This window comes from Cydia splendana, chromosome 21 (genome assembly GCF_910591565.1).
Source record: "Cydia splendana chromosome 21, ilCydSple1.2, whole genome shotgun sequence".
NCBI classification, from domain to species: Eukaryota; Metazoa; Arthropoda; class Insecta; order Lepidoptera; family Tortricidae; genus Cydia; species Cydia splendana.
This window is the reverse complement of record NC_085980.1, coordinates 8,480,422-8,493,197: the sequence shown is the minus strand read 5'-3', so window position 1 is coordinate 8,493,197 and position 12,776 is coordinate 8,480,422. Positions and strand designations below refer to the sequence as shown.

The 12,776-nt window shown below is 40.2% G+C and overlaps 1 long non-coding RNA gene across 1 annotated transcript in view; it reads right to left on the bottom strand.

Annotated features, from left to right (window-relative positions):
- Nucleotides 1-12,776, bottom strand: part of LOC134801192 (uncharacterized) — a 298,318-nt gene that overhangs the window by 68,518 nt on the left and 217,024 nt on the right. The window lies entirely within an intron of this gene.

Genomic DNA, 12,776 nt, shown 5'->3' with positions numbered 1-12,776 from the left:
ACACTCATAATTAACTTTTAATGCTGCTAATAGTCGGCAGCATGCAGTCGCATTACAGCAGGAAACGTCCTGCAGTAATGCAGTCGGCAGAATTACTGCAATAGTACCTATTGCAGCGGGACAATACTGCCAACTGCATTGAGAGAAAGAAAATACATTCATTTAAAGGCCCCAGTACACAATGGGCCATCGCCGGCCACTCCAAGGAACGCAGCCATGCGGTAGAATGAGATAGCAATATCACTTGCTCCCTCTAACGCATAAATGCGTCCCTTGCAGTGGCCGGCGACGGCCCATTGTGTACTAGGGGCTTAACATGTCGCGCCATGGTCGCGCCACAATACTGCACCTGTAATGCTAAGGGCTTACCGCGAACCACGTTCGACGTGTTGCCTTTCTGTCGCACTTGTATATTCGTACGTAAGTGTGACAGGGAGGCAACACGTCGAACCCTCTGGATAATCTGAATTCGAACGGGACCTTAAGCGTGTGCAGTGCATCGCTTTACCCGCGCTACCCTAGACTGCGATACATTATTTGTTGATAATGAATAAATTTAAAAACGTTTTGCAGTACCTAGTTAATATTTTGCGTAGGTATTTGTTTGTTGTACAATTTCGAATGCGAAATAATTATGTGCCTATTTTCTTTGTTTTTTTTTTCGAGTGGAAAATGTTACCTTAAAAATTACCTAGGTATCAAAAATTCAAAGCATACCTGAAGGCTCGGCGGTGAGGCACTTATTGAGGCCAGGCAAAAGGGCCTCTGAAAATATTCAGAGTTAGGTACCTACCCATTTTCCTTGAATGGGTTCACCTGTAGGAATAGATATTGAAATTGGATGAGGTCTCGCACACACACAAAACACAACAATACGTCCTAGCTGTTTAGCTACTTAGGGAGAGTCCGGAAGACTATTTTATTAAACAAGTGCAAAAATCATTATTATATTCACACTTCAATGTCATCTTTCGACCTATTCGGATAAGACACATGTATGAAGAAGAAATATCCACACCTGGGCAAGCTTCCCGGACTTCCCTGCTCATTTACCTCAGTGTATAGAATTTTAAGTCATTCATAATAAATTTATTTCGCCTCTTTAAATTGCGTGACTTATCTGTAAACTAATTTGTACAAAAGGCGAACTTAATGTCAGAAGGCATTCTATACCAGTTAACTCTCGGGCCAATCAGAGATCAAACAGTAACAGGTGCGGGAAATATTCAGAAATAGTATTTATAAAATAAATATTTATAAAAAAAACTGTGTCACAGACGTCACAGTCCGTATCACCTCAATTCGGCCCTCGAAGGTCCTCAAAATTAAAACAACAGTCGCAATGAAATTAATTTTCATGCAAATTAAATAAAAGCCGATCGACGGGTTAAGAAATACGTGAATGACTAAATTTAGAATTCAATTTTGTAGGTAATTTGATTGGTACCTGTTCCTTATATTTTTTGGTGTTTTTCATCTATCTAGGAACTTATAATAGGATCGCCTTCCCGGATGCATTTTAGAGGCAGAATTTACTTAGCTAAGTACCTAAAGTTACGAGTAGACCAAGAAAAGTCAGCAGCGATTTTGATAGCCCACATTTGCAAGTGTTGTTTTAAACGTCATCTTTTATGAAATTATGACGTATAAATAACACTTGCACTGCGTGGGCTATCAAAATCGCTGCAGACTTTTCTTGGTCTAACTCTACCTAACCTAATACCTACCTAATATAATAAAATATTTAATTTTTGTATATTACACTCAACAATAAAATTATATGGAAAATTTTGAGTCACGCTTCTTTAAGAGGGTAGCAGACAAAGTAAGGTTGCACTGCTAGTTAAATGCGTATTTAAGTATACCTAGTATTAACAGTGTCCTTCAAGCTAGGTATTAATTAGCGATCTATTCAGTCTCGTCATAATCAAGGGAATGATTACAAGCTATCACTGGGGATCTTTGGCGCCTCCAGAGAGTTAGGTGAGTGGAAGCGCTGATATACCTAGTTGACAAATTGAATAGGTATCTGGGAGTTTTCAGAAAAAATGATAAAAAATTTTTTTAGTAAGCCATCAACTTTTGGGTTATTTAGACCACAGAATAAATAATAGTACTATATAAGTACAGAAGACTCACTCTCTAACAAAGCGCGTCTGTTACGATCAGGACAGATATGGCTGCTAGGTGACGATAGCGCCACGCGCGGCTTATGGCTAGCCACCAAAATTGGTGTGGAACAGATGTACTTTTAGCTACCTGTAGCAAAGCGACGAAATCGCGGAGTGAGCCACGCCTATTTAGACTCAGAATCACGAGTACCTACTATTGAATGAGACAAAGCAAAAAGAGTCCCCAGATTTTCAAACAATTTTTGGGTGTCAGTGGTGTGACGGTCCAAACAAAATGGACCTACTTATGTGAAAATGCGTCACAAAACTGTCATTTTTTTTAACACATTTTTTTTCTTTTAAATCAATAGGTAGTCCTCGTGATTCTGAGTAGAAATAACCCAAAAGTCAACGGATTTTCGAAAAAAAAATAGGTACACTTTTAAGTGAAAATGCCCACCTATTGCTGATTAAAATTTTCACGATTTTACTTAATAACCAATTACCTAGTAAAATTCTGAACGTAACCTTCACATCCCCCAGTTGGATCCAAGCTACCCTCCCGATCAAATACGGCGGTCTTGGTATCCGTTTGACGAGCAGTTTAGCTCTCCCGGCCTTTTTGTCGTCTGCCTATAGCACGCTCACCCTCATTGGTGGTATATTACGTACCCCTTCAACCGCTAATGTGTCGGTGTCGTGCCTGGCGGAAGCTGAATCGGTTTGGCGAGCAGACCACCCCGTCGAATGGGTACCAGAGGAGAAATCCAGCCAAGCAGCTTGGGACACCATTACCATAAAAATGCACCACCAATGCCTTTTACAGAGCTGCGACAACGACCACGAACGGGCGAGGTTACTGGCCGTTTCAGAAAAAGAATCTGGGCATTGGCTGCACGCACTTCCGTCGCGAAACCTTGGCTCAACCCTAGAGCCACCAGCCCTGCGAATCGCTGTTTGCCTCCGCCTGGGTTTAAAGTAGATATGAGCGCCGCGCCGGCGCGCCGCCGCCGCCGACAAAATTTACGCGCCGCCGCCGCCGACGCTGCGCTATCGGCGTGGCATCGGCGTGACCTTGTTAGATACTACTACTTTCAGAATCATATAATATATATTTTATCTAGTTTAGATCTTTAACGGCGCCAGTCTGAATAGCTTATAGACATTCAAAAGGTATTTTAGGACCATATAATTCTAAAATATCGATGGTAAATTCAAACTTTTCTGTTTGGTAACCGCGCTACTAGTGTTAGAGCAACGAAATGACTAATTTTGCCAGCTGGCTAGCTCATCCGTCATTCACCGCGAATTCAATTATTGTAAGCATGGTTTAAATGTCTTAAAAAGGTGTAAAAGGGGGTTAATTTCAGATATTAAGCGTTTTCACGCCCAAAGGTCCGGCCGTTGGCTTTGCACGGAAGGCATCGGAAACGGAATCAGGTCTCATTTTAAGCTTGGCCATTCTTCAAATTTCAAGCTTTGCTCTCTCGTAGGGTTGCCAGATCTAAAGGCGCTATTATCGGGAAAAAATATATTTTTTTCGGGATTTTAGGACTTAAGTCGGGAAAAAAAACATTAAAATTAAAGTAATTGTATTAAAAACAACGATATTTTACATTATTGGCACTACGTTAGCTACGCGCTCGACGACAGTTCGGAACATGAAATTATTGTTTTATAACGTGAAGCTATTTTTCGGGACAATTTTCCCTTCGTCGGGAATCGGGAACACATGGTAAAAATCGGGAGAATCCCGCCAAATCCCGACCATCTGGCAACCCTACTCTCTCGCAGACCAATCTTTGGCCTCGCATCGCTCGCATAGAAGTAAGCCGCTATCTGAACCTCCAAGTTTTCGGCCCTGTTTGGAGCGCAACTTTTGGCCTCGCCTTTAAAATGCTTGGTTCTTCTCCAATCTTAGCTCCACTGCAGCACGGCCTTTGGCCTCCCACGAATGCAGCTACAGGAGAGCCCCAGAGGTCTTTAACACTGTGGCCACGGTCTTTATCGGCCTTCGGTCTTGCTTACACTGGACCAATTCCAAGCTCTGCCCTCTTGCAGCTTGGCCTTCGTCCTCGCACAGAAGCGCACCGTAATCGGCACTCCGCGCATTCGGCCGTCAGCCAAGCTCACACTTGGCGTTCGATTCTAAGCTGTATGCTTACCTGCAGCTCAGCCTTTGGCCTCGGATGGGAAGGCGTCCGAATCTGGTCTTCGGTGTTAGGTGGAGCTCGGCCTTGGGCCTCACTTTTTGACATAAACCGGTTTGTTGGGTCGATATTGGTTAATAACGGAGCTTGATTTTCCTCACTTCGGCTCTTTGGACAGTCGACCAGATGTTTCCTGATACAGTCAATCCGCTACTTTTTACTTAGGGGTCATCCATTTATTACATCACACGTTTAGGGGGAGGGAGGGGGTCAAGAAAATGTGACATGTGTGACAAGGGGGAGGAGGAGTCACAAACTTTGTGACGTCACTTTAACTTCATCAGTAATCGAAAATTTATTTAAATTATTTTATACGCTAATATACATTTAAATAACAAGATTTTGAAACGAGAATCGTTTTTATTCGTTTAATTTTATTTCTTAATCAGTTTGGGTTATAAAATTACTAATATTTCTTTTGTCAAAAATATTTTGATAAAATATTAAATAAATATTTGCCGATTTCGTTGAAGAAATGTGACGTCACACCAGGGGGGAGGGGCTTGCCAAATGTGACCAAGTGTGACAAGGAGGGGGGAGGGGTAAAAAAACCTAGAAATTCGTGTGACGTAATTAATGGATGACCCCTTAGCATAATAGATAAGGGCCTCGCAAAGATCTTCCGGCCAGGGCCTCGCCAAGATTAAGACCGCCTCTGATGCCGCTCGATACCGTTTATACTATATAAAACTTTTTTCGTACCTTTATTCAATAAATTTTGCTTGCAATTCAAAAATGCACTTATTTTATAACTTTCTTACAGTAAAAACGTGTAAATTCGGTAAAATTTTGGTTTTTATTATTTTTTCATTAATCAAAGGTGTTTCAAGGCCACGCCGCCGATTCGCCGCCGCCGCCGACCGATTTTGACCGGCGCGCCGCCGCCGGCTAAATGCCTATCGGCGCTCATATCTTTAAAGGTATGCGAGCCACACGCGTGTAGGCGGTGCGCCCAACCGGTGGATGCGTTGGGACGGCACGGTCTGTACTGCCAAATGAGTGCAGGGCGACTTTACCGGCATAGCACTCTGAATGACCTGATCCGCCGCGCTCTTAGCACCGCTTCCTTACCCGCGACTTTGCAGCCGTCAGGCCACTCTGCCACCGACGGCAAGAGACCAGATGGCTGCACTCTGATTCCTTGGAGCCTTGGCCGTCCTTTGGCGTGGGACGCTACCTGCGTCGATACACAGGCCCCGTCCCACGTCGAAGGGTCTGCTCGGAAGCCCGGGACCGCCGCGGACCAGGCCCAGACTCTCAAGCGCCGCAAATACGCTTTCCTAATGAACGAGTACGAGTTTGCGGCGCTTGCAATGGAAACGCTGGGCCCATGGTCGACTGACACAAAAAAATTCATGAAGGAAGTGTCGGTCCGGCTAATAGGCGTCTCGGGCGACCACAGAGCAGGCTCCTTCTTTGCCCAGCGTTTAAGTCTGGCGGTGCAAAGGGGCAACGCCGCAAGCATCCTTTGCACCATTCCAGAGGCGGGAGACTTTGGTGAGGTTTTTTATATTTAATTTGTGGTTTAGTTTAGTTTTAGTATAAGTTAGTCAGTAAGCTAGATTAGTTAGTAGTTTTATGATCATATTGTATTGATAATGATTGTATTTTAATTACCTAATCAATATTTAAAACAATTAATTTTAAATTAAAGGAGAAATATAAAAGTTAACCGTGCGTGACAATTCTGGACAAATGGCGGTGCAATCATATGTATAAGTATAAGTAAACAAACAATAATAAGTATAAAAAAACCTTTTAATCGCCGTAGACTGATATAATATATAAGACATACAAAATCGGGCTAATTTCGCGGCGGTCTAATAAATAAGATAAAACTTCGTGTAACTTCGTAGTTCGTACCGCCAGTCCGCCAGCGATACGAGTACGAGCACGCTCGACCAAAAATTCTATAGCGGTTAAAAGGTTAATAAACACTGGCGTTCAAAAGTGCATGGAGATGTTTCAACCGTAATATTAAGGCATTACGGTCGACATCTATCCATGCACTTTTGAACGCCACTGTACCTATAAAATTTCGGGTTCAAGGCGTATAAGGTCTTGATTCTGATGAATAAAAATATTTACGTAAATAGTAAAACTTCCAGTCGTTTTAATAAATTTCTATAGGTATTTAATAAACTTGAATTTAAATCTCACAATTCGCGTTCAACTTTTAACCCTTCTAGTGAATTTACCTAGTTCCCTCAGAGCGATATATAATTATGTTTAACAATAATTAAAAGGGGCGCTAATAATTGACATTTGACCTTGATAGTTGGAATTTCGTTCAATTAAATGTGCTATAAATAACAGCTGACTGGATTGCCATGATTTTTATTAAAAAAAAAATTTTGGACCGTTAGCCATATTTTGCGAGGTGATTAGGTAGGCCATACTGAACAACTTTTTCTATGGGACCAACTCCGAAATCACAAAAATAAATTTTTGGCCGTTTCATACATTTTGGTCGAGTCGATGTTGACGTTTTCTATGGGAAGGACAATTTTTTTTGGGATTTCGGGGTTGGTCCCATAGAAAAAGTTGTTCAGTATGACCTATCTAATCACCTCGCGCAATATGGCTAAAGGTCCAAAAATTACCCTGTATAACTTTATTTAGGTACCCAGGCTACTTGCTCCTGGACGCCGACTCGCCAAATCACGACAGTCACTCAGTATCATGGGGCCAAATATATATAGGTAATGCAGTACCGAATGAGATACAAGACTCAAAAACAACTATAAAATACTTGTCAAGCGGACAAGAATGCGTGTGTAAATCATTCAGATCACCTTGCCTGTTTAGTTATTTTAGCTGCTGACAGTAGTTTTTCTTCTAAACAAACCCTTTTTTTATGGCGAAGTAATGACTATTTTTCCTACGACTTTATGGCTTGCGTGATAGTTAAGTACTTATATAATTCCAGTTACGACAAGGTTGCCATAGTAAAAAAAACATTACGTACCCAAATATGTTCACCGGGCTGCAATATTAAACCTTTTCACCGATGTGCTCGGAAATGTTTACCTTACGGGCTTAGAGCATTTAGTAACTGGAGATGTCATCGCTGACATTTTCTTTACGAAACAGTCTGCCGATTTTTGCGGGGGAGGAGACGTCAAATGTATTGCTATTTCTACATGGATTGTACGTAACGTACAAATAGCCATGTCAGTCCATACAAAAGTTTGCACAATTGTGCAAGTTTTTCGGCATAGGGGTAAGCTCTTAATGGCCACTACAGTTATTAAATGCTCTAAGCTTAGGTATGTCGGGGATTGTAGCAAAAATAGTAGGTACCCACGGGAAGTTCTTCATGATTTGCAATCATTGCTATAGTCTGTATTTTTAGGTATTTAAATACTTAAAAGTAAACAAAATCTACCCTAAAATTAAAATGGCTCCTTAAGCCAGTTGAGGGTAGATGAAAACAATATGATCAAATAATGTAGGTCAGGTCGTTCAGTGACAGATCCAGGCTCTTTTTTATTTGGTTGGTTAACCAATAAATGTTATAACTACCCGAAAATGTACAAATTTTTTGTTCAGTTTTATTTAAATACCTAATAAAGATACAGAGTATAGTGCACGCAAAGTTGTACAAAAAGGTTACTCGTACTTTTTTAATGCACGAAATAAATTAGATTTATTGACCAAAAAAACACTACTTTTTTAGGGTTCCGTACCCAAAGGGTAAAACGGGACCCTATTACTAAGACTCCGCTGTCCGTCCGTCCGTCCGTCCGTCCACCTGTCACCAGGCTGTATCTCACGAACCGTGATAGACAGTTGAAATTTTCACAGATGATGTATTTCTGTTGCCGCTATAACAACAAATACTAAAAAATACGGAACCCTCGGTGGGCGAGTCCGACTCGCACTTGTCCAGTTTTTTAATTATTTACTTGAGCACCGTTCTCCAATTATCGAATGCCGTATGAAACTAAACCAATACACGGAATAATAAGAAATACACTTTTGAGCTAATTGCCTTCGCTCCTTCTATGCAATGGCCATAATGAAAGTCGTTTAAGGCAAAATGAACCCTATTGCCTGATAATAAAACTGATATGAATTAAAATTGCGTGGCTGACGGTTTGCAAAATGGCTGGAATATGTTTCGCTGTATAAAATTCAATGTTACTAAATAGGCCAAGTAGAACTAGACGGTTAGACGTTGATTATATGAAAAGTCAGCGATCGTTGTAGTCACAGAACACCCGACTAGAAACCTAATATTGGCCATTTTGTTCGCGACGCAAATCACCAAACTGTGAGGCGCGGGAGGGGTGCTCCCGGCGTTGCGATTGGTCGTGGCGCGCTGACACGTGTAAGCGTAGGGATGGGACATGTTCATTACTTGCAGTGGTACTGGTACCAATGGTACCGTAATCTGTTGTGGTAAAGTAATTGTTATCAATAAAGTCCACAGATTAATTACTTCAGAATATTCATACAATATAATCATTCATTAGGTACTTTAAAAATGTATCTAAAAATGTTACTTTGCATATTATTAATGAGCTAAGATTGTAAACATAAGAAAAACTGTAACGATTTCGATGAAATTTGCTATATGGGGGTTTACGGAGGCGAGGCGTTTTAACTCTAGGAAAACGCGCATTTTAGATTTTTTATGTTTGCTGTGCAAAGCTCGGTCTCTCAGATATTCAGTTTTTATTAACGCTGTTTTCTACAGTAGTACCGTTGAGGCACCACGTCACTGACACAAAGGAAAAAGCCGCTATACACCAATGCATGCATGCTAATGAAAAATACTGTATTATTTAGCTAGTCTAATTCATACTAAACAACCATGCATAATCTATTTAAAGCATCTAAGTACCTACGTTTACGAATAAACCGACGCGACAATTTTGTATATGATCCCAGCACATCTGTAAAATTAGTTTGGTTACGGCAATAACATAAACAAATATAAAATAATATAAATGTGTAATAAATTTCACATTTCGTCGGAGTCCATTTCAGTTCATCATCAGGTCCATCTCGTGACCCAAGACCTTACTGCTCACCTAGAGGTTTCTAATAAACCCACACAACATGTGTCTATCACAAACCAACACCGATTTCCCTCGCACTTCTTCAAAGTTCATCATCAGGTCCAGCTCGTGGCCCCCCACCTTACTGCTCACCTAGAGGATTCTAATAAACCCACACAACATGTGTCTATCACAAACCAACACCGAGTTCCCTCGCACTTCTTCAAAGTTCATCATCAGGTCCATCTCGTGCCCCCCCACCGTACTGCTCACCTAGAGGATTCTAACAAACCCACACAACATGTGTCTATCACAAACCATCACCGAGTTCCCTTGCACTTCTTCAAAGTTCATCATCAGGTCCATCTCGTGACCTACCTGCTCACCTGGCTTCTTAAAAAAAAATTAGATCATTCATTTATTATTAATAAATGAATCATGAATTTCAAAAATATACTTTGGTGACAAACGCAGCCTATGGAAACTATACTACTAACTAATGGCGCTTGCAACTAGGAGAATGTCACATGGGCGTTGCTCTGAAAACCTGCTAAAATATGATCATTTTCTTATTTTGATGCTACCTCAATAATGGTACTACTAACTAAAAACTAAACTACATACTACATATACCCACTAAGATAAACTACCAACTACCTAATTAAAACTATAGATTTTACAGATCAATTTTATTTATTCTCAATTAAAAATGAAAGAGAATCACAATTATCTTTTACATTTCTTAAAATGGTACAATATGGTTCGAGCGAAAGCACGAATTTACCGCAATTGACAAAACCATCACCGTCACATCACTAGTTGTTGACGTGAAAGGGATAGCACATTGCATTTTCAAGTTGACGGAAAAGGACGGGCTACTTCACTGCCGCTCAGTACAACCATATTGACCAGTATAAAATGAACCCCGCGGACAAGAAATAATTTTCAACAAAATAGTGATTTTGACTTACCTGTGGAATGTTATTCCATCTGTTTTATAACTGGAAGTCTTAGATGACTTGCCACACCATTTCACACTGCAAAATCCCATGGTTTGAATAAAATGCGATTTATTTTCGTAAACACGCGCACACTGTTAACAGGTCGTGAATTAGGACGCAACTGATCGGAGCGGCGCGCGTGAAATATTTTATAAGCGCTATTGCTCGCACGAGTGGAGGCCGCGAGTCGTCCTATAAGCTATGTCTATAGGGGTTGGTCTGTGGTTGTAGTTTATTGTTTTATAATATAATTATATGATAATTAGAACTAGGGTCATCCAAAATTAATGTAAAATTGTTACAATATCGATGATATTTCTAAATTTAGGTACAGTAAATTTTCAATTTTTTTTATTGTGCACTTGCCCTTGCAAGTTACCAAAAATGATGTAGGTAGGTATATTTTATAATTGTAAATCAGTGATTTTTTAATTGATATATTTTATAATTAATTTAAACTATCCGGTTTTTATCTGATCTTGTCCCGACGTTACCTTAAATCTTCAGTGTCATTTTCCTTATTGAGAAAGGAAGAGAACTGAACATGCAACATTTAACCAGAATTATTAACCCGTAGCCCGTAGTGCGTGTGGAGTAAATCTGTCAGAGAGACTTCCAATCGAAGCAATAAATTCGCATTTGATCGTGAGAATACGAACGTAATTTCTAAAAACTTGCGTAGGTATATTTGTGATCTTCTAGAATTTCTGTTGGAATTTCAGATAAAAAGGAATTTATTGCACTTGAAGCATAAGAACCCTTCTGTGATAGAAAGCCACATTTGCGAATTCGATTGCGAATGTTCGCTACATCCCTAACTTTCTTAATGTTTTCTGCCTACAGTTAGGACAATATCAAATTGCAATGTTTAACCCACGTTTAACCACAGTTTACCTCTCAGTCCACCAGCCCTTTGCTCTGCGTGGGTACCAGTGGGGCGTCCACAATGTTCTCTAACTGGTTTAATAAAAAATTTGACAATATTATATTCGCCCAGTTTTATGGACGTGACTAAAATGTCAATATATTGCTTAACGGATAAAAACACAGGTCCGAACTTCATTAGCTAATTTTAAGCTACCTAACGAACCTAATAACCTACTTACCTACCTACGTTTTTTACCCAAAGTGAAATGTTTTCACGGACGTCACACTAAATCAATAGGTAGGTAGGTTAGGTTCGTTAGGTAGCTTCAGATGCCCGAAGGGCAAACCGCCCAGAAATGGGCTCCGTCTATTAAAGTTGTGAAGGAAATGTTTTTTGAAAAGAAACAGTGCGGGGGGACCATCCAAGAACTCTAGATTTGATGGACACCCCAGCATTTTTCATTGTTTTGATGTGCAGCGCCACGCGTGGTAAATTAAAGAACTAATTCGACCAAAATCACCAAAATTCCGGGGCAAATTACAAACGGCGCTGTTAATGTCATACTCATAAGGTATTTTGCATAATGCCGGATCGTTTACAATTTGCCTTCGGCATTTTACAAACGGCGTCGTCATTTTACAAACGAGAAGCCGTTTGTAAATTGACGACGCCGTTTGTAAGGTGGATTCTTACAAAATGCCTGCGACATATACATGAAAACAGTATATAACCAATAAATTGTAGGTGCTTTCAAAATAGTTCATTGTTATTACTGACGGTTTATTATACATCAGGACAAGATCAGGAGCTATCTTTCGATACTAAAATAAGGAAAAAAGCTTCCAAAAAATTTCTTTCTAATGTTCATACGTGTACCTCTCACACGTTACCGTCAAACAACGTCTGAGGTACCTAAGTAAAGGATGACTCACGTTAGACCCGTGTCTGGGCCGGAGTTTCCAGGTCGCATCGTTTTCTATGGAAAGCATCACGTGATCGCCTGTCATGCCCAGTGATCGTACATTTTCCAGTATTTTTGGTGCAGCAGAGTGGTGTTAACGGAATTGGTATAGATAATTTCAACGTAAATTAAGGTTAATATTAACGTAATTAACGCTAATTAATCATAAGGGTTGAAATTATTTAAGTATACCAATTCCATTAACACCACTCCGCTGCACAAAATCGATTCGCGTGGTGTTAACGGAATTGGTATAGATAATTTCAACTGAAATGGTAAATTAAGGTTAATATCACGTAATAAACGCTAATTAATCATTAGGGTTGAAATTATTTATACCAATTCCGTTAACAACACTTCGTGCACCAAAAATGCTCGAAAATGTACGATCACTGGACTCATGTCATAGAAAAGTCAGCGCCGGAAGCTCCAGCCCGGTCTAACGTGAGTCATCCCTAAATGGGACAAAATAGGAAAATATTTTTTTACTACTTTTTACAAGCATTTATGTGCTTTTATTTAACTAGCAATGTGTATGTATGATCGGGTCAAAACTTTTTTTTTATACCACATCGGTGGCAAACAAGCATACGGCCCGCCTGATGGTAAACAGTCAGCC